The following is a 21,617-nucleotide window of genomic DNA, read 5'->3' as shown; positions in this document are numbered from 1 at the left end:
CCGTGTCATATTAAACACACTTTTCATGGATTCACGTTATTACCAATTAGAGCTGTTCTGCAGCAGCTGTACCTGCAGTTAGTCTAGATTTGATAGTATAGCAACACCTGGAGCATCCAGACTCTAAAATTTAGAGATCTATTTGAAATTTCAAGATTGAAATATTCGGTTGGCAAGACAGTAATTTCGATATTTTAAGGTGAAATAGAGACCAATTTTTTTATTCAAGCAATGGAACTTTAATGAATAAGATATTTTCCCTTTTGTCCGATGATCTTTTGCCAAAAAGGATAAATAAATATTGTATTGATTAAAGTATATCACTTGAATAAAAAAATTCGGTTTTACTTCACCTTAAAATAACGAAATTACTTTCTTGCCAACCCAATATGATAATTATATCGATAATATATCAATTCTAACATAATATTTATACCGATTATATAACAATTTGATAATTATACAGAAAAGGGTACACCGATTTTAATGACCTTGAAAAATATGTTGTCAAAAGGTCATCATTCTGAACAACTTCTAATGTTGTTAGTAATTTCTAATAAATCTAATTTCTTTTGTGAAAAACAATACCATTACTGTACTAACGAAAAAAAAAACGACAAGACGGAGAAACAAATGTTAATTGGAATAATGCGCATCCGCAATAACATAAAATGGTGTGTGCCATAAAAATGCAATCGTTGAAAGGTTCGTCCCGAATGCAACCGTCTCAAAAACACCAATCGGCAAAAAGTCAGCCGATTTCTCAGAAGCTCGGAGCTTCTATGTCGCAACGATATCTCGAAATTTGGGACACGATTCTCGTTCGAAGCCCGGCAAAAAATCGCAGCGGACTTCGGAAAGAATTGTTTGATGCTACTGGAGATCGCGCGTCATAAAGTGAAAAGAGGAGAAGCAATGCATCGAAGGCAAGGAGGTTCAATGAAAGTCGAGGGATTCGCCTCAGATGCTTCAGTAAGCAACGACCCCAATGAAATTCAGCTGTTTCGTGGAATTTCGAGGGAGCAGCGTTTCGAAAATGTTTGAGGAAATCAAGAAGGTCGAACGACGCCGATACGGGATCGGTGAACTTTCGTTTGACGTCTGTTAAAAAAGAGAAACATCGGAATATTTTTGTTTTGGAGAGAGCGCCCTGCGCGCAGGAAACCAGCTACAAGAAATACTTTTGATGGATCGTTTAATGCTAGAGTGTGTCTTCCACTTGCTCCATCTGTATCTGCAAAACATCCGAAATTTCTTACGTCACGCTCCGTCATTAATCAGCGTGGATGCACGCTCTAATTATTGCCCTTATATTAACTGGTTCCTCCTATCAATCGGTTTCTTTCGGCACCGGTGACGTGCGAGAAAAACGCATTGCTCGAGGTGAATGATCGCCGGCACCGACAAAAAGACATCAAATCGAGGCCACTTGACTTCTGCCTTGGAACCGGGCTAGATTAGTCGCGCGTAATTATCTTGCGTTCGTTGCCAATTTGCGTCGGGGCGAGAACGCGAGATTTTCTAATTTTTCAATTAGACTCGTTAACCCGTATGACTTCATTTAATGCGACGCATGTCCGTGTCGACATTAACGTACAAATATTGGTCATCGAAGAACAGAATTTTGTTTCGACTTCAAAGAAAGGAATAACATTTATGTTTAAAGATTTCGATGGATATTCGAAGTACAAGAATTGTTTTGAAAGTGAAAGAACTAATACTACACGAGTTATACATTTATCTACAGCAGATTTAAACGGATTAAGAATCGATGAGAACAGGATTCCATGATATGTCGTGATTCTGCATAAGCCTGAATCAAATTAACCCGAAATCGAAGGAATAAAGCCGGTGGTGACAAATTAGATGAACCCAGGGCCAGAAGAACTGAGTGAGACTAATCCAAGAACTCTAGACCGTTCTATGCATCGAATCTGATCAACTCGGAGCTGAGGAACCTGTATCGGATCAATCGACCACGGAGGATGTGGAATCAGAACCTTCTAGAAATGAGAATGACGAGTCAATCGGAGTTAACTGAGAACGAGGAACGCGAACAGAAACAATTCCGGATGTATGGATTCACGTAGATTAATCCAGAGCTCAGAAACTGGAATAAAAGCGACAGAGGCTGCGCATGATTCCATACAAGTACATATGTCCAATCCTAATTCGACTACTACGATCGAAGAATCGAATCAGCTTAGGATCGTGGGCCTCGTGACGGACCCAGGATACCTGACAATGGGCTTGTTCCGAGATTTAGTGATTGTATTCCAGTATTGTCATTTTAATCTCGTGCATGAACCATAAGTACCCATCATGATTATTCGGACAACGCCGATCTCAATTCTTCTCGAGAAATAATTTCCAAAATGGAATTTCAATTAACAGACACACCGCTGTAAATATTTCATACTGGCAAACACAGCATGGGCGCAGCGAATTCGTCATAGTTGATTTTAGGAATTTCAATTTGTTGGAAAACGATCCGGACGATTTTTTGTTGTGTCGAAATAAAACTATTACAAATAGAAAGCAGTCGTAAAATATCTACAGAAAATATCGGCTGAATTGGTTCGCTGGTCACGGACGTGTTTTTTACATTGTTTCTGAAAATAGAATATATTTTAAATGCACTAAAATTCTTCTAATATCATGTTTATATAATATAATTTTTAATGAAATACTTTAAGCCACTTATCTCCAGGGTTCTTTGATAAATATCTTTGACTCTTGAGGTTCTCCGGAACAGTTTCTTAGGATCACAGCACCTCGAACTTAAGTTCTCGGAGCCTAGGGTTCTCGTGTATGAGTAATTCGCTTCAGTTTGAATAACTTAGACTTACGTAGAATTGAGACTGACGTTAATTAGATTTCTTACGGTCCGGATGAGTGTTGATATATTTAGATAACAATCCAAAATAGCAAGAGAATCACCTGTGACTGTAGAATTAATGATCTGTGGACAAATAGTGAATTCGTTCCACTGCAATTGTGAACAGTTTCGTCGTGTCGGTAACATTGTGAATAAATTCGCTGGTACAGCGATCCCAGGCGGACAAGCCGACCGTATTTGCTTTAAAGTTGAGCCGAGAACATGTTCGGGATCCCGAGGAAGATTTGCCTTCAATGAAAAATGATCCGGCTCCTTGAAAATTCGATTTGCCTGCGCCCGCGCTGGTCTCGGGCGCAACAATGGATAAGCCAAAAGTTTCGGCGAGCGAATCTCCAAATTTCTGATGGTTCGGCCGCAATGTCCCGGCGAAACCGATTTCGTGGCGATTCAATTCTGCAGAAGGAAAGTTCGCCGGCAGATAGGACGCACCGACGCGACGCTACGCGACGCGACTCGACGTCGTCGTCGACGAGCAGCATATCGGCTGTTGGACAGAAAGAGATGGGGGACGCACTGGATAGGGTTGACGAGACTACGGTTAGTAGGAGGCACTCGGCGAGGGGTCGAAGTTTCGCGAGAGTGGAAAGTTCGATGATCGTGGCTCGAGAACGAGAACTTCCGTAAGATCGTCACGAGCTTCGGCCTATTCTCGACAATTTGATTCCGGAAGAGACACTTCTCCGCGGGAGTACTTCGATGTCGAGCTGATTGCGCTGCGCCGCGACGCCCTGGGAACCCGACGTCGTCGATGCCTGCCGACTATTTAATGTCGAAAATTGATCGGATGTGCTGGAAATTCGAGGGGAACCGCCGAGAGAAAATCACTCGGCCCCGAAATCCGACGATATTCCCCGGTTCGCTGGCGTATGAAAAATTTAGAACAACTTCGAACTTCGATCCTAGACTTTCACGTTTTATGGCGTCGCGTAATATCAAGTTCCATTTCAGTCTAATGAAACGCTCTTCACCCAATTCCTTAACGATCACTCGATTTTAATTAGAATCGTATGTGAATCCACGCTCGGTAGAAGCTTTCTAGCAAATGCTGTTTTAATAATGCTTCAGCGGAATCTGAAACACACTCTAACGCAAAAAACGTTCTACATGAACTGAAAAGCCTTCTGGAATCTACTCTAGATTTTCATGAATTCAGTCATAATGAGTTGTAATCAGACAGCGGATCTTTATGCAAAATAAAAATTTTCTACCAGAATTGCAACAAACTGGAGTGAAGTAGAGATTTATTTTCTTTCCTAATGCGTTTAATAGGTTGAAGATGATATGACAGTATGTATTTCTAAATTCTTCTAATGTTTTTACTGTTGTAAATTATTGTCCTCATTTTTGTCGTAAATGCATAAAATCCACTGTCTTGTTTTAATACATTTTAGCGGTAGAAAGGTAAATGATATTTTTAAAAAGATCCCTATCCAAACTCCCAAAAATATATTTAATATCAGCGCGACACGAAATTCGCGCGGCAATAGGTGAAGTGCTAAGACGATTTCTAAACGAACAAGTTCAGCGTTCGTTCAGAACTAGAGGAACTCGATGACTCGTTCCGAAGTCGCGATAAACGCCGACGTTATCATGAGCATCGCAAAATTCCATGGGAAAATTGTGTTGCGACAAAGTCCACGAGCTGGTAACAGGCTGACCCAGAGGACACTCCAGTAACTCCTCCAGAGTTTCGGCGGATCGAAGAACTTCGCCGGTCCTTTGGAACTTGCCCCCAGCCCTGAGAATACGACCACTTGCTGCTCCACTCTGGCTCCCCTAGATGAGAACTTTTGCTTTTCTGCCAACGGCATTACCTTATCTTCTATCCACTGTCTTCCGTTTATCTATCCTTGTCTCTCCGCTAACACTCCAGAACCCAATCTTAATTACGCGATTACACCGAGAAAATCACATAGCGCACCCAAAGTCCACAAATATTTTTCGATATTTCTTGGAATTATAGACACAGGCTCAATTATCTTTTCGTTTTATTGCTCTCCTCTATAATCATCGTTGCTTTACGCAAACGTTCCATTTTCCGATTGCTCAATGCTGAAATAAAGATAAACGGTGGAAATTCGATTGTTGGTATTTATCTATTTCTTGTATTAGGTTGTAACATAAATGAATTCAGTTGAATGCATAAAAATGTTCTCATATTATGCCACAAAGTGTTAAAAAGTCAGATATCTAATTCAAAATACTATCAAAAAAATACCGATGACCTTGAAATCTCTGAGAATCACCTTGAAAAAATTAACTCATCGTTGTGCGTACCTCTTCAAATAACAACTTTTCTCGGAGGACTTCTTTCATAAAATTGCATTTTGTTTACATTTAAATAGTCCATTCTTTATATAAAAAAATTCTTACTTGGTAAACACCTAAAGAGATGGGTACAAATATTGAAGAAGGTCAATGTAAGGCAGGAAGTCAACGTACTCCGCACAATAACGCAGCACGATTGTTGGTTCGGATAACATATTTTCTAACCAGCTAGGGAGGAAGCTAAGCAACTGGAGGACGATAGGTGTTACGTTACGTTAATGACTAATTTCCTCTGGCTTACCAACACAGTGTTGTGTTCGATTAGAAAATCCCCGCCGTCGATTAACCGGCTTGTCTGTTGCAGCCTCATTAATAGTGACGGCGAGGCGGTTGGACCTCAGGCGCAGACATTAAACGGAGTTTGGATTTCAGTTCCTTGTAAACGAGTGGCTGAACGGAGTACAGTCGGATAGTACGGAGCCGTCTGATAATCTTCAGCCTGAATCCTTGATTTTGAAATACTGTGCGCTTAGACGGATCCGCCAGGCGAGCTTGCCTGCCTCACTCTGCAACTTTGATCACGGCCAAACGAATAGTAAGTTCACCGTACGCCTTCAGTTGGTGCGTCAGCAAAAAGTGATCCTTCCACGGTTATCAGAGAACGTTGCAAGCGGATCAATCCACATCGGCCTGATCGCTTTCGTGCAGGTAACATTCGGATTACACGAATTTCTCCGTCATTTTGCTCGCTTCGGAATTCTCTGGGAACAATGAACCCACAAAATTAGTTATTTTGTTTAACCTAGGACTCATTCACTACTAAAAATACCAGTCCATTTTTATGTAATTGGACCTTTCTCCGTTAACAGCTTCCTCAATCACAGAACGCACTGGAAACATTTTTGTCGTTCAGCTTCGCCCCCATCGGTAGATAAATTAAAAAAAAATATTCCCAGGCATCGAGCATGAAAATAGTCGTGCAGAATCGTCTACACAAAACAAAGGACGATGCAACGGTCAATTAATCGATCCAGTTACAATCAAAGTTTCGATTATAGCGATGACCTCGATAGCGAAAAATGGTTCGTTTAATTCTAACTCCGCTCTGCCATTGTATATCGAATTTTGTAACAACGTTTCCCAGGGAATTGCCATGCGTTAACGAGACCGGTGGAACAAGATATCGTGGGAAGATTTACTCTTAGGAATCCATTCCGCGCCATCACAGCGTATTCTGCGTGATTCTCGTGCCGTGCGAAAAAGAGAGTAATTCCCGAACGATCCCTTCTTCGGAATTGTCAGTCCTCGTGATAGCCAGAAGAATATATCGTTAGAATCGCGAGGTACTACGTTCTAGACGGGCATCTCGTGCACCATCGAGGAATCGATCCGTCGTTCATTATCAAGTAGACCGACCGCTTTCGCGAGTCTCCCGGCGATCCTCTGCAATTTCGCGAGAAACTTTTCAACAGCGTCCGCACTAAATACGCCTCGGCTCGCCTCAATCACGCTAATTGAAGACTCCTTCGGGCGTCCTATGCACAAAACCGTCTGACGATCCTCCTTTTCCTCACGGACGACGACGGCTTCCACGCGTCAAATTGTCAACGCTGATTGCAAGGACCCAAAGGCACAAAGCTGCCGCTTCGCGACTGGGTAAGGGAAAATTAAAACTTCGGTTGGAGGGATGAGCAAGTATTGGCCACAAGGCGGCACAACGAGATGAAACGGTGTCAGACACCTCTGCATTAACACTAGACAATTAGCCCCGCCTTGGAGAAACGCAGGATTAAGCCCGCACGCTGTTGGCCAAACTCATTTTGCTATCATAGTCGGGCGCATACGGGACGTCATTAATTTAATCCCTTGCCCTACGATTAATTTTATGGTTTCTGTAATTTGGACTTTTTTGTAGTTCGTATAATTTCCTACAAATGGGGAAACTTTATATCCATTGTATGCGTAAATCCTCTATAAACGCAAAAGCCTCGAGGAGGTTCGTTTGCAAAGTTCGTAGACGGACACTATTTTTTTGAGCTTCAAAGGCCGAGCCAGACGTGGAGAAGGACACCGCGTGTAAAGAGAGACCGCGCGCGGCCGGAGCTACTGACTGCGACTCTCCGCGCAGTGCAGCCAAATGCAATCCGTTTGGATTCTCCTCCGTCCACTATCCCATTCCAGCACCATGAGCACACTCCAACGTCCCTCACTAATTGTAAGACCGTACACCACGGTGCCCGTGTCGTAGACTGGTCTGGTTATCAGGAGGGGGTAAACTGTATTCCCTCGATTTCCCCGTTCTGGCTGCACTGTCTCCGCGTCCCTTTCTTTCCCATACGCTGTCCTTCCTAGCGCCCGAAACGTTCATCGTCAATTAAACCACTAAATACAGTTGAAATTATATCGTGTTTGGTATTACTTTAATCAGAAAAATGCCACAAATATGTTGATGATAGTTTCATAAAAAAATAAGTAATAATAAAAAAGATATTAAAATTATATATTCTCCAATAGCTGTACATTAACAAAAGTAGCATACATATGTATTTAGACGCTGTTCAGAATCTTCATCACGAGTCAGACATGAAGTTGTAGGGGATGGGGTTAAACCTCACGATTTTAGGGAAGACGAGCAGTTCTGTAATACAGAAACAGAAAAATTCGTGAATAGCTCCGGATCATGCGTACTCGTACTACCTGAGTGCGACAGGAGCAACAATCATAGACATGCATTTAAGTAACACTTTCTTATCAGACAATATTTTATTTTCATTCGTACGCACACGTCATGCAGTCGGGCATCGAATCGAACGAAATTTAAGTTTTTCAATATGTTTTTTTTCCACTACTTACCCCCCTTTCTTTTTACCCGATATTCATTTTTATATCCGTCCGTCCCATCTCGAAGTCCTAACTTATCTCCGCCATTCTTATAGTTTTCAGAAGTTCGAGGAGTTCCAGGACCATCGAAAGTTTCCTGCGTCGAAGGACTCCGCGACTTTCAAGGTTTCGAAGGACACTCGACTCACCGAAAATTTTTCATTGTGAGTAGAAGATATGTCCGTGCACATTTCTCGTTTAAAAATACCCTTTTTTACAGTGATTTTAATATACTGGAGCAAAATAGAAATTTATTTATTTTCCTAGTAGGCGTCGCAAGTTGAAAGTAATATACAGTAAGAACCTCTAATATGAAATATATTGAATCTGTTAAACAATTTTAATGGATTGGTAGATGATTGTATACAAATATTTTTTATTGAACAATTTGATTTTGTTGATCGAATTCTTTTAGAAAAGTTATTGTGAAAGGTGGTAATTTACAGTACATATCTGTTTCGATTTTCTCGAGTTACCTGCTCGTTCAAGGGGCTTTCAGGATCAAAGAGAAGCCTAAACTACCATTACAGCTTCTTACGAGGTACATTCTGTTAAAGTACCATTCGAGATCACGTGACTTGAAGCTGAAAAGGTTCAAGATCAAATGAAAAGATCTAAGATTCGAAATCTCGGACGGATATCAACCCCGTGGCAGGCGATTCAAGACGAAAAACGAAAGTCCTCTCCAGCGAAACTTTAAATCTACTTCACTGATTCCTCTGAACTGAAACAAATGATCCCGCAATTACGTTTCTTGTTCAGTTCTTCCGAGCGCCCATGCAACACCGACTCTAGTTTTTCGCTCTGAGCTACTCTAGACGACCGTTTTAGTACTTGGCAAGAGAAATGCACGAGACTTTTCGCAAATATTTCTTTCAGTCTTACATTAGACTTGGTTGTGTCGGGAGAAAACATCTGAGACTAACAACTTTGCTAATTAAATCGTTTCTACGTTTTCTATATATTTTATCTCTTTTTATTACGTTTTATGCTAACGTAGATATATAAATGTCTCGAGTGCTTTCGTTTTAAACCCGGTTCTAAAGAAAAACGCAATATCGATTGGATAACTGTAAAAATAAAAAGTAATATTTACTTACAATTATAGACGATGGCAAATTACTTTAAATTGATTTTAAATTTCGTCAAAATTAAAATGAGACTATTATCAATTTATAAAATGAGGCAGTTTAATAACGAGTAGGATTGACATTTTTAAAAGAACAATAAAACAGGGCAAATATGATGTTAATCATAGTTTTCAGATTTTCTTGATGAGCGTATAATTAATATTTAAATGAGAAGCTAAAATTAAAATCTCAAACGAACAATGTATTTTTTCGTGAACGAGCAAACCTACTCGATTGTACCAAACTCAATATTTTTCGTGGTGGGCACATTATTTCGCAATTGCGTACCATTATTTTCCAAAGTAAAAGTATCTTAAAAACACAGACGGCATTAAAATAAAGCCGCGCGCAATGCGTTGTACAATTAATCGTTAATCGAAGGTTTTATCGGAATTTAAACGAATTTCACCATGGGTAACGCAATTTTCCAAGCAATTTGATAGTACGACATCCGCGGTGCATTGAATACGGCCCTCTGCTAGAGAATTAAACCGTAAATTCCGATTTACGTTACGCAGGATTTTCCCGCGGGCTCACGAAGACCTTTCATTGGGCCATTTTATTGTAAAGTTGGTACCCGTCTCAAGGCGACGTTCAGGACTTGTCTGCTTTATCTGCGCTTTCACTTCGACGACCACCAGAGAGCAAAACGCTTTAACTGTATGAAGACACCCGACTTTCCCTCGATACGAGTCGTTTAACAGACGAGAATGGGTCGAGTGTTACGTGGAATTTAGTTAGGTGATAAGTGAACGTTTCGCGTTTCCCGCGAATCGTGAACGAATGTCGTTCAAATTATAATTCACCGCGACGTACCATTTTATCATATACATATACAGTGACTCGCATTAATATTCGGATAAAATTGCAATTCAATATCATTTAAATTATGCCATAAATATTTTTGGTGTCATTCAAAATAAAGGAGATATTTAGGTGGCCTGCTTTAGCTGAGACATCTTGTATATTGAAAGGCCCACATAAAAAAGTTGTAAAATGCAACTTTTATTATTTTTTCTACAATTCCGATCAATTGCAGTTTTTGAAAAAATTCCTTTTCACATCCTGTAGTAAACTAATTGCTCTAGCTTCCCAAAAAAGTTCAAATCGTATAGTACAATATTAAAAATTGATCATTTTTAAAAGAATATATCGACCTGAAAATAAACATTATGAAATCAATTATTATTATTTAATATTTGTTTAATCCTCAATCGTTTCCGAAAAATAATTGCACAGAAGAATCTCAGTTAATATTCATTCATTTTTATCCACAATCGTATATTTCGAACAAATACATGAAATTGTCAACAGTAAGGAAACAATAAATTTTGCAATATTTGAAACAGAAAGTAAGCGAATTTTGGTCCGAAGAATCGCACTTATAATTAGGCAAGAATAGGCAATAAATCAATTTACCGATTAATAAAAAAATTTGTTTACCGCAGAAAAAAATCTGCAGTCCATCAATAAATTCCATTGGTGGTACATTCCATCGATTCCAATATTCCGTATTTCCAACAAAACGCATTTATAAACAGGTCCGTTAAAATCGTTGTCATAGAAAGGACTGTTTATGTACCTCGATTTCTTTAAAAGAATATTTATCAAAAATGGTTTCTAATCGAACGCTTATTTGGTAAGTTATTTAATATGCAACCGCATCTGCTGCATTGACTACGAAAATAAGGGACCGCAATGTTCGTATATTAAGCGATATTGTCACGGGGCTGTATTCACGTAATACAACCTACATTGATCGAGAAGTGTGTGTTGTGTACCGTTGAAAAATATTCCCAGTGCTTTTCATTCGAAGGATTTATGGCCGCTACTATGCTACCCATTTCATGTATGTATGTATGTACTATGAACATGTGAAACGAAATGGTCGATAAGTATATTAAACTCCTATATTAAACTGCATCCTTATTGCCTTATTCGCACGCTCTGGAAGTAATGCAATCTATCCGATAACGTAATGAATTTAAACAATTTAGACGATCCGGAAATCTTGTAATATACTGTGTAATGTTATGTCTTCCGTGAAAAATTCGAATATATTCGACGATTCTCTTTTTGTTTGCTTCTGAAAAATGGCAACCAATTTTTCACGTTTTCCACTTCTAACGGCGCGGCTCATTGTGTTATACCAATTTCCATAATTCAATTTAACGTTCAGTTGGCGATTCTCAGTGACTTAAACAGAACACAATTTGTAATTTGCACGATAAATCTTCGAAATGAATTGGAATCGATTTAAATAAGGTTAGAGAGAGAGTTTGCAGATATTACAAATATTTCCAATTGTTCAGCGATCTGGAATTGGAAGCTCATGCTAATTCTCAAAGATTCTGAGGTGCTGTTAAATCTTACAATCTGGAGACCACTAAGTACTTCCAGATCTGTCAGGATCCCCGAAATGCTCCAACCCATCCGGGAAATCCATAATCCATCGACCTCATTAAACTTCCTAGACCCGCAGGACTCTCAAATCTTCTGAGGCCTGGAAACTACCCAGTCTCTTCTACATACCGAAATCTCGCAAACCGACCTGTTCCGACAATCCTTATGAGACCTTAGAAATCATTCAATCATTTACAGTGACACGTGTATTTCCAAGTGCTTTCAACTGTCCGCATCGCAAAGCATCTGACATTATCGATACTTAGAACATCTTTCAACCTTCTTTGAAAACTTCTGACACGTTTAAGATCTTCGAATCTTCTGAGGTTTTGAGCACTTTTAAAGCTACCATCTCTTTCGATAGCAACGCTCGGGTTCATTTTGTTCTTGCTCTTCGAAAACACTATCCAGAAAAGTTCCCGGCGATTAATTTCAATTGAACTCTGCTTAAGATCAACGAACCTGGATGATGTGCCCTTAAAGATCTGTTCAAGAAAATTGATGAACCTAGCCTAAATGCTTCTAAGCAGTGCAACTTGTATACTGCGGATCTTTGTGCAAAATAAAAATGTTCTGCATTGATTGTGGAAAGAAGGAATAAAATAAACATTGATTTAATCCCTTAATGAGTGTGTTACATTAAAAACAACATTACAATATTCTTAAATTTCACCCAGCCAATTTCTTCATAAATGCATAAAGATCTGCAATCTAGTAATCAGCATAATCTTGGTTTGTGTTTCTCCGAGACATGTAACACTGTTTCATAGAAAACCGACGTTCCTTTCACCGCGTTTCAATCTCACACCTGATGGGTGCACTAAACTACAACCCACTCCACGCTTAATCATGCGTGTAAGGTCAAGTTGAATATTGGCTTTGTCACCGTTCTAGGGTTAACGAAAAAAAGAATATGGCTCGGGGCAATATCGATCCGGCAAGCGCGCTGCGTGCTGAACAAAAATCTAGAATGTACGGGGTGTTTTAATATCTCAAGTCTTACTGTCAATATGTAAACAAGAACTTTATACATGTTAGTAAACTGTGCCAGTACTGCAATTTGTGGGAAAATCAAAGACACAACAGCGGCAGACTTGAAGAAAACGATGAGTCTAATATACATGTTAGTAAACAAGAACATTAGAAACAGAGGAACAAAAAACTTCCTTCTGGAATACACTTTTTCTTCATTTCCTTATAGCGTGTGTGATAGTTTTGTCGGTGGGGGGGGGGGGGAGGATGTATTATAGACGCGACATTGAACAACAAGTTTTTTCATTTCCGTCCACGTTCGCCGCACTGTGCGTCGCGTCGGTGCAAACAGAAGCATCGCGGTATCAACAGCCAACAGGAGAAGAGGAGCAGTAGCAGCATCGAACATAAGAAAGCGCTCTCGCGAAAGAAACGGGACGGCAACTTCGACAGTTGACGAAGAGCCGGTTGTATCTCGAGGAAGAGGAGACGGCAAAAGGATTCTATTGCTCGAATCCACTGTTCCAGTCTCTCCACGCCGTTGGATGCCGTCCGGGTTATCACGCTTCATAAATCTTCCGGAGGCGTGGAACCGATGCGAGAGGCCCCGAGTGCCAGAGACTGTTCTCCGCGTAACTCCGCACTGCTCTGCACCGTGGCGGTGTGCTGTGGCCTCGAAGTTCAGCTGATTTCCAACGAACTCACGGGTGACACGAATAACTTCCGGAATAGAGGAAACCCTCCGTACCCGGGAGTTATCTGGAGCTGTAAATCCGTGTCGTTACGACGATATCGAGTCGCGCGGCCGACGAGATTGCGAAAATATAAAGAGGAAAATAGGAGAACGCGAAGAAGGATGTGTAGCTGCCAACTATACGGATGGGTTCCACGCAATTTGCAGACCCGGAATATATATTGCCGACGAGTATTATCGGTAACGAGACCGACGAGCACGCGGGAGTTTCGTCCGTGTGCGTAACACGCTCGGATTCCCGGCAGCTCTTCTATGCGAAATTTTCATCCTGATCGTAACGCGGAGCGCCCGACGAGCCACGATGATCCCCTACACCCCCAAAGAGATCACCTCCTGCACTCCTCAGTTGCAACGATCGAACCAACCCCCCGCCACATGCAATTTATACCCGGCCCGAAAATGGATACGCGTATCGCGCATCGCCCGGTAATGAGAGTTACCAAATCGAACTTCGGCTGCGTCGGATTGATCAACATCATAACCTTTGACAGATCACTGGGACTACTCGATTTTCTCATTCGGAACTTCTGCAAACACCGGACACCGATTTTTATTACAGTACGTGCTTAAACGAGGTGATTACCAAAGTGATAATTACCTCAGATCTCATGGTCTCAGAGATTTACATCGACTACAATCACTAGACTGAGGATCTTTATGCATTTATGACTCCTGAAAATTTTTGAAAAATGGTAGAATGTAAAATTTGAGAGTTTAGTACGATTTTTACATATTTCAAATCAACAAAGGCTACTGCCATTGAAAACAATATTTTATTTTATTTTACATCCTTAAACACTTCTGCCAACACCGGACACCGATTTTTATTACAGTACGTGCTGAAACGAGGTGATTACCAAAGTGATAATTACCTCAGTTCTCATGGTCTCAGAGACTTTCATCGACTGTAATCACTAGACTGCTGATATTGATGTATTTATGACTTCTGAAAATTTTCGAAAAATGGTAGAATGTAAAATTTGAGAGTTTAGTACGATTTTTACATATTTCAAATCAGCAGAGGCTACTGGCATTGAAAACAATATTTTATGTGAATTCACACCCTTAAAATTCGTCTATAAAAATTTAAAATTGCGTAAACATCCGCAGTCTAGTAACACTTGGAGGCAGATGGAGATAATTTAAACGACACCGATTTTTATTTAATACAATAATTAATTATCTGAGTTCTCATGGTCTCAGGGACTTACATCGACTGCCTTGACAGCCTGCCATATGTTCCCGCGAACGTTACCAATTTCTGTAACGTGGCTGTAACAAGTGTGGTGTTTTGTGTTTCATCGTTACTAATTGTAAGACGTATTCGCGAAAATGGGAGTGTCCACTTGATCCGATGGAGGAACAGAATATTCTGAAACATTTGTAAGTATCTATACTTGACATTAGTATTTTATAATGGAGAATTAATATTCGTACGTGTAAAACAATAGATATAAGGTATTCTTTCACATTTTGCAACTTCAAATTTATGATTCGAATGGGCAAATTTTTTCGTTTAGCTTGAGGCAAGCACACGAGCATGTGTTTTCTCTCATCGACACGATCGGGTGAACTGTAGTATAGCTTTTGTCTACTAACAACTTACATCTCAATAACCATTTGTTTGCGACACATGGCTTCTTTCAAACTTTCTCTCGTCTGGAGGAGTGGAAGGTGTTGATGTAAAAAAGACTTCAACAACAATTTTGCGGCAAAATTCTCTTACAAATGTCCACCGATCCAGAGGTGTAGATTCACCCCTACGCAAAAAGCAGTGGACATGTTAAAAATATTTAAGGACATCCGTCCACTAGTTTCAGCTTGATAAGATAATTAAAAGAAGAATACAATTTTTATGTGGCTCCTGTTTTCTTGCAATCAATGCGAACATGTTTTATTTTGTATAAAGATCCGCAGTCTAGTATGTAATCACACTTGGGGAGGCAGATAAGGAAGATTTAAACGGTGACACTTGATTTTCTGATACGGAACTTCTCCAAATGCCGTACATAGATTTTTATTACAATCCGTGTTTGAATTAGTTCATTACCAAAGTTCTAGTGTTAATTATCCGAGTTCTCATGGTCTCAGAACGTGCATTGACTGGCTCGAGAGCCCGCCATATGTTCTCGCGAACGTTACCAATTTCTGTAATCACACTTGGAGGCAGATGGGGATGATTTAAACGGCGTTACTTCCCCTTTAAACGCGGCGGCCCCGGTGTTTCGTAAAAACGTAAGTCCCCACTTAGAAGCATATAGGCTTTCCATGTTTTTGCGGCGGTGCAACATTTATAACATCTATAAATCGCGACGCGGGCAATCGTGCGAGTCAGAGCTTGACCAGCTGTTTCACGTAACGATAAAAATTTTACCCCATCGTCTAGATTGAAGCTCGCTACGAGGGCGAATTCCGTGATATCGCATGGAGGCGAACGTTAGCTTCATCGCGTAAAAAGGCTGCGGCACATGGCGGCGGGTCTTTCGCCGGTTGTATCACTGCCAAACTCAACAGAGCAACGTAGCCAATCATGCCTTCCAACTATTTACTAGTTGATCCCGGATTTTTATGATTAGATCCGAAAGACGATGCACTAAAATTTTCATGAAAGTTTTACGCGCCGGTTCGAATTCCTAACCCTTGGCGAACGATCGTTAATAATATGAAATGCCTCCGAGTCGTTGACAGTTATAATCGTAGTAAAAGTTTAAACTGATTGGACCATCATTTTTCTACGAAAAGACGATCGGAAATGTTGAACTTTGTAAATGTTCATGTTTTTTTATGCATTCGAGAAAGTAATATTTCAATCATCAACTCGACTCGGTTTGTTAATTAATAGTAATTGATTGAATAATACAGTGTCCGTAAATGGTAATTGGACACAACGTCGATTGAAAAAGTTCAATTTAGGAACGAACTATTTGAAATTTCACCAATTTAATTAATCGAATGTTCAATTGACATCTAATCAATTTTTTAAATTATCGAAATAGATTGGTTTCTACGTGGACCATTAATTTGTACCACTATTTACATCATCGGAATCTCAGTGTACTTAACCGTTGCAAACCATGGGTGTAGCAAAATCGAAAAATCGCGCCGCGCACCTGTGCGGTCTGGAAGCACACAGTTCGAATACTGCGCCACAGGTGATCGAACCGCGGCCAATCTATGATCAAACCACTCGTGACACAACCGTCACAAGCTTCATTCAGCAAACTGACCACAGATCGACAGTTGGGTTCGCCAAAGAAGCCAACGATCGTAAAAACCGATATAATCGAGAAGTGAATAATATTTCACCGAATAAATCTGAGTCGTAGAAATGGACTATACAAAATCGATAATGCCTTTTGGCTGAATGAAAAATCAATCGTACAGTCCTATCAACACGTTTAAATTTCTATCAATAAAATTTAAACAAGATCTTAACATTATATTAGCTCAGTTACCTTCTTCCTTGTGCACGAAATTGAATAATAAAATGTATTTTACATTAAATTACTTCTTACACGCTAACGATATGCTTAATTTGACTCACTCGTTACTTGAAAATGCAAGCCAGAAATAGAAGGGCGATTATTATAGCGCATTGGGTCAGCAGGAATGATAAAAAGCCTGAGCAAAGGGACGAGCAGAAAAATCACGACTCTTGACATACTAAAGACCACGAGCTGTTAACCTACTCCTCTCACCCTTCAAAATCCTATTCCGAAAAGCGTCGGCAGGAGAGAATCCATTGGACTTCGCCAAAGTTCCCAGTAACCCAGATCCTTCAGGTGCCCCGCGGCCTACTGGACTTTGCCGAAATCTGCAAGCCAACATCAGCTTCATCAAGGTCTAACAATAACTGCGTTCACCTTGGCTGGGAACAACAAATCTATTAGAGACACGGTCTCTTCGTTCCTGTTTGCTTCTTCATAGAAATCACGTTCGAGAAGAAATCGTGGATCGCCAAAGCATGCAGTTTCGTCATTCCCAATCTATCTTACTCAATTTTGACATACAGTTACTCGAATTAATATTCGGACGCTCTAAAAAAGCCGATCATTTTTAACCGACTTCGAAAAAGGTAGAGGAAAAATACTAAAAGTTGCATTTTACAACTTTTTTATATGGGCCTATATTGAAAATTTAAAAAATATGTTTTGTAGATCTGTGTGAATTAAACATATTCTGAAAATTTCGTCAAAATCGGTCGACGTTGCAATGAGCTATAAACGTTCAAAGATCTATGTATATCTAAGAAAAATTCTTACATCTTTCAATGCCTGTCGTTTTTTCCCGCATCAACCGATTTCGATGAAACTTTCACAGTGCATATAATTGATACAGACCTACAAAACGTACTTTTTAAATTTTCAATATAGGCCAACATAAAAAAGTTGTAAAATGCAACTTTTAGTATCATTTCTATAATTCCGATAAATTGCTATTTTTAAAGGAAATTTGTTTCATATCCTGTAGTAAACTAATTGCTCCAGCTTCCAAAAATAGTTCAAATCGTATAGTACAATATTAAAAAAGTTATCGTCTTTTTTAGAGCGTCCGAATATTAATTCGAGTAACTGTATATACACATAGTGATTTGGATTTTGGCCTGGGGGAACTCCAATTGCTACCGTAACTGTTATACACCTTTACATTATAAGATACATGAATGATATTACATTCAAATATGATTGGTTCGTACGATGTGTGTTATCGACAGACGTACCACAAGTTTGGTGGTAGTAAAACGTGATTGGCTCTCCGTAACCAGAATTGAACGAACTCCTGGTGCGGGACCAACTATTTTTGTTTGTAATCTCTCGAATTCCAATGCAACGATACATTAATGACTCGCTTCCTCTCTGATGCTGACATTCACAGCGTAACTTGTGTAATAGCGGAATTATTAGTTCACGCGGTTCCGTCGACTCCTGGTACCCTAGCTAAATCAATTTCCAAATAAATAATTCATACAGGTTCGGATAAGTTTGAATCCAGTTCGAAAATCCTTTTCGGAAGGTACCATTTATTATTCAATAGAGATTCAGGTAGAAAATTTTGATTTTGCTGAAAGATCTACAATCTAATGGTTAGTGTTTAGGTTGTCTGTTTGAACAGACATATCTCACACTTGTAATAGTGCAATGGGATTGTCTCTCCTATTAATCCTAACGGCTTTTGCGCGAAATTAGTGCGGCCAGCTACCGTTGCGTTGGCTCTAATCAGATAAGCGTGGGCAATCAGCCCGTGCCATTACCTTATTAATAAAAAGGTGAAGGTCGCGTTTGTTCACTTTAAACGTAATTCAAGACATGCGTTTCGTAAATCTAAGTGCATACTTCTCAATTCGACCAATTGCAATTTCTGAATAATTTTTTCTACACAATCTGTAATGAACTGATCCCTCCAATTCTTTCATTTATATCAAAGTAGCCTAAGTTTCCCGAATTTTTAAAAAGTTATTTCTTCTTAAATGTTGTGCTAATTAAGACATGCCTTTTGTAAATCTGAAAAATTTGCATACTTCTCAATTTGACCAATTGCAATGTCTGAATAATTTCTTCTACACAATGTGTAATGAAAAAGATCCCTCCAATTCTTTCATTTATATCAAAGTAGCCTAAGTTTGTCGAATTTTTAAAAAGTTATTTCTTCTTAAATGTTGTGCTAATTAAGACATGCCTTTTGTAAATCTGAAAAATTTGCATACTTCTCAATTCGACCAATTGCAATGTCTGAATAATTTTTTCTGCACAATGTGTAATGAACTGATCCCTCCAATTCTTTCATTTATATCAAAGTAGCCCAAGTTTCCCGAATTTTTAAAAAGTTATTTCTTCTTAGATGTTGTGCTAATTAAGACATGCCTTTTGTAAATCTGAAAAATTTGCATACTTCTCAATTCGACCAATTGCAATGTCTGAATAATTTCTTCTACAAAATGTGTAATAAAAGATCCCTCCAATTCTTTCATTTATTTCAAAGTAGCCTATGTTTGTCGAATTTTTAAAAAGTTATTTCTTCTTAAATATTGTGCTAATTGTCCACTACTGCACATCTGGAAAATTTTATCGATATGGATTCATGAATTAATATAATGAAATTTTTATTCAGTTGAGGTTCATCAATGTACCGGTCGTCAATGTTTTTCCGATATCCCCGTAAGCGCAGCTTTGAACTTATCAGGCAAACGGTAGTTACTGTTGGAGCACTATACCTACGACAATGACACTTCGTCACTGGCGAAGCGTCAGTGAATCGCAACCGCGTGCACCGATGATCCCACGTTTCCCAACGGAATTTCCACGGGCAAGATCCCGCGTTGTTCGTGGATCAGCAACGCGCTGAACGTAAATATATGTCCAAGCCACTAAGATTAACCGCGTTCGGACAATTTCCGCACACGTGCCACACCACACTTGGCCGAGTTTAATGCACGCTTTAGATTACCCGGCCACGACTATATCACTCGCCCCTGTGAAGCCAACGCTGGACACTCCTGACGGTTCAGGATAATGAAAACAAACATTCGCGTCCATTTTGGCGCTCTTCCATCGCGCCCGCCGACTTGCGAACCACGGTTTAGCAAAACAATCCTCGTCGAAGCAACCTCGATAGCTCTACGACTATTTCGCCTCTAGTCGCTCACTCATGCAGAAAATACCAGTTTCGTCAGTAAATAATATCAGATTATTAATTATCAATAGTATAAAAATATTCTTGGCCACATACATTTCGATCTATTTTGATAAAATGATGTTCGATATAATTATATATCGAAGAAAAATTTCAAAAATATGAACTGATTTTACGCAGGAACGTTTATCACTATACTGCGGATGTTTATGCAATTTTCAATTTTTATAGACGAATTTTAAGAAAGTGAAATAAAATAGAATGTTATTTCCAGTAGTAGTAACCTCTACAGAACTGAAGTAAGTAAAAATTGTACTAAATTCTATTGAATTTTATATTCTATACCCTGTTTTGAAAATTTTCAGATGCTATAAATACATAAAGATCCGCAGTGTGTTTATTACACACGTTTATCGACATAGTTATGCAAACTTCAAACACGCCTTTAAATTGCATATACCTCGCGGAATGACGTAGGCTGGTGCGTTAAGAAAGTAACGCTAAATCCGTCTTATACCGTAGCTTCAGGCCACAGTAGCGTTTCACAGCATAGCTAATCTGAAAAAGACAAACATCGTACGAAGCAGCAATACCGCGAGACCACTTAATTAGCAGCTACGTTCGCAGGTTTCTTCCGTTTGTGCAGCGCCCGGTTGGCAAAAAGGGCAGGTCAGAGAGCGGAATTTATAATTCAATGACTTCGTAATTCCGCGTGGAACAACTAAAAGCACTTCGACCGCATAATAGTTTCATAATTGGTGCCGGGCAGCGTTGGAATTTTTAATCGAGTTCCACAATTCGGTCGGCAACTCGAACGCCCTTGTTAATTCCGTCGAACCGTGGGTATCGAGGATTGTCGGCGCGCACGACTCGCGATAGTAATCGAAACGAGGAAGGTCGAATGATTCGAGGCAAGTGTTTCGGCAAGAGCAGAGTAGCGCTTCTTCGAGGAGGACAACAACGTTGCAAGATGTTCCCGAAATATACCGAGTAATCTCCAATTTAATCCCCATTATTTTTCCGATATTTCTGAGAGTCTGACAAAATGCTATTTTCAACAAGAACCAATCACTATTCAATGGTCTGCAAATTGCAACATGTGTGGGCGATTTCAAGATGAATTCAATGATCTACTATACTACGACCTTGAGGTGATCTTGGACCAAGAAGTCTCAGTTTCAAATATTCATTAAGGCTCCTCTGACTGACTGTATAAGTTTCGACAAAATCTCGTAAAAAACGACACACAATTGTTTATTTGAACGTCTTGTTAGAACTTGATTCTCGAGTCACAAAATATTTGACTTGGCAATCTCCCGGGAAATGATAGAGCGCGGCAAGAAGCGGCTAGAAATACGCAATTTAACACTTGTCTGAACAGGCTCGTGCGCCGGATGACTTGCAAAGCTTCAAAACGCCAGCGGGGTTACAAATTTAATCACTCATCTGTGCCGCGCTCGCGGAAGTACTAATTCATTGGTTAATCGTACCGGCGAACCTATGCACGACCGAACGAGAAATTTTGCTCTGATTGGCCATTAATAATTCGCGGTCGTTGAATCCGTGTGCCGGGATCTGCAAAGAATCGTTTCCAAGTGGAAAAAACCTCGAGCATTCCAACAATCCTTTCCATGGCTCTGGACTCGCGCTTAATTAAATCATGTAAAACGTTGCACGGGAA

General features: G+C 39.8%; 1 protein-coding gene across 2 annotated transcripts in view; it reads left to right on the top strand.

The window, feature by feature from the left end:
* The first annotated feature begins 5,594 nt into the window (after positions 1-5,594).
* Positions 5,595-21,617, top strand: part of LOC143209127 (glutamate receptor ionotropic, kainate 2) — a 107,952-nt gene continuing 91,929 nt past the window's right edge. Inside the window, exons 1-2 of one of the 2 annotated variants that reach the window (XM_076424424.1) lie at positions 5,595-5,762; positions 8,104-8,211. The gene's annotated coding sequence lies outside the window, so the exon portion shown is untranslated. Of the gene's footprint in view, positions 5,763-5,842; positions 5,876-8,103; positions 8,212-21,617 lie in introns of those variants that run through there. The other variant, XM_076424425.1, reaches the window with a different exon arrangement.

Source organism: Lasioglossum baleicum, chromosome 5, assembly GCF_051020765.1.
Source record: "Lasioglossum baleicum chromosome 5, iyLasBale1, whole genome shotgun sequence".
NCBI classification, from domain to species: domain Eukaryota; kingdom Metazoa; phylum Arthropoda; class Insecta; order Hymenoptera; family Halictidae; genus Lasioglossum; species Lasioglossum baleicum.
Note: the sequence above shows the minus strand (reverse complement) of the source record. Positions and strands in the feature narration are given on the sequence as shown.